The sequence below is a fragment of the Halyomorpha halys genome, unplaced genomic scaffold, assembly GCF_000696795.3.
Source record: "Halyomorpha halys isolate HHAL.00 unplaced genomic scaffold, Hhal_1.1 Scaffold417.1, whole genome shotgun sequence".
Classification (NCBI taxonomy): domain Eukaryota; kingdom Metazoa; phylum Arthropoda; class Insecta; order Hemiptera; family Pentatomidae; genus Halyomorpha; species Halyomorpha halys.
In genome coordinates, this window is record NW_027111032.1 from 682064 (window position 1) to 683925 (window position 1862).

Consider the following 1862-nt stretch of genomic DNA (forward strand, 5'->3'; position numbering starts at 1 on the left):
TGATGGTGTCTAGTGTTTGAATTAAATATAGCGCATCCCTTTTCAGTCAGTTCCCATCAGGAACCGATAGAGATACATAATATAAATATATATTATAAATACATCATATAAATATACAATATAAATACAAATACATTAATATATGAATAAATTTCAATACAATACCTGTACGGGGAACCCCCAGTCGGGCTTAGAAACCCCGAGCCCCGTACACGGCAATATATATATATAATTATTTCAAAATAAATAGCTTACAGATTTAGGCCGGGTATCGTGAGTAATATTTTATAAATTTGTCCAATATAAAAGAGTACTGTTATAGAGGGCTGTCCGTTAAGAGAAGTTTGACTTTAAAACAGTGAGAACTAAATGAGACAGCATTGGTTAAGATAAAAATTTATAAAATTTAAACGTAAACATTTTTTGAGATTCTATTCTCGTGTTTTCTATTATGTCTTTAACTACTTTCACAGTTTCAAAAATTCCTTACAATTACTTCATATAGTTTATTGTATGATAAACAATAGAGGAGGAAGTCGACAGTTCATTAATATGAATGTTAGAAATAATTTGTGCATCTAGGTTATGTAATAATAAAGGTTTGCGCAGTTGGTTACGCATGAAAGTTGCCTCTGCATTCTTACCTAATATTAAACCGATGACACAACCAGAACTTCAACTTTCTTTTTATATTATCCACCATACAGAAGCAACTTTTTAATAAGCAATCACCGGCTTTATAGTACAAGAGCCCAAGAGGAAGTAAAAACAGTTATTACACCCAATGAAAACTATATAAAGTTATGAATCAAAATTGATGACTCTTCCCACGTATATCAAGTTTATGACACTTATCTTTGTAAGGGTAGTAGTTATGATATTTGCTAAAATAAATTGTTTGAACTAAATTTCATGTTAAAAATTCATATTCATATACGAATATCATAAAAACTATCAATTAAAACCATTCAATGTACATATGTCTATTAGCATTCAAATTAAATCTAATTAAATGCTTAAATGTATTTGAATTTGATGGCGTTTATCATCGTAGGAGTAGTAGTTTTTATGACATTTATTCAAATAAATTAATTTATAAATAAATTACTCCACACCGAGCACATTGTTCCGACAAAATTTCAACTTATATTCATATACGAATTATCATAAAAAACATAAACTACTTTATAGTACGTTAAATTACCTTTATTTTGAGTGCTTACATACATCTGTACGTCTAATACTTCCTGAGACATTGTTTTTCATAAATCAATTCACTAGTGATTTTTCAGTTCATATTTTTATGAAATGCTGATTTTTAAAAAGCTATATCTGGGGGACTATTGAACGTAAATAGGTCCATCAGGCTCATATGTTAGCAAATTTACTCTTCTTAAAATGATGTTCTATTAAGTTTTTTAGTTTTGTTAGTAGTTTTAAAGATATTGAGCTTCGAATGAAAAATTATTTTTTTTGAAACGTTTTGTATCCGCCTACCTATATTTGGCAGACTCGTTAATTTTGACTGGTAATTAGTTTTCATTAAAGTAATAAAATATTGGGGTGAAATAACTATCTTTTTTTCCACTTGAGCTATTATATAAAGGGTTATATTCCACTACCACAGTTTTAAACTACGATCAGTGAAATCTAGGGTAAAATCAATAATTATCTGTTGCGTCAATAATTATCATGATAGCCTTTACACCATTAGAATACATAACTGATTATTTTCAAAGATAAGTCAATATATAACGAAGACAATTTTAAGCAGCTTGTATTGCATGGTAATAATAAACTAAATAAATATTATAAAAGGGCAGGGAAAATTGGAGAATGATAAAAGGTCACAAAAAAAAAAA

At 28.4% G+C, this 1862-nt stretch overlaps 1 protein-coding gene across 1 annotated transcript in view; it reads right to left on the reverse strand.

The window, feature by feature from the left end:
* Fatp1 (Fatty acid transport protein 1) overlaps positions 1-1862 on the reverse strand; it is a 230682-nt gene that overhangs the window by 83517 nt on the left and 145303 nt on the right. The gene's annotated exons all lie outside the window — the stretch shown is intronic.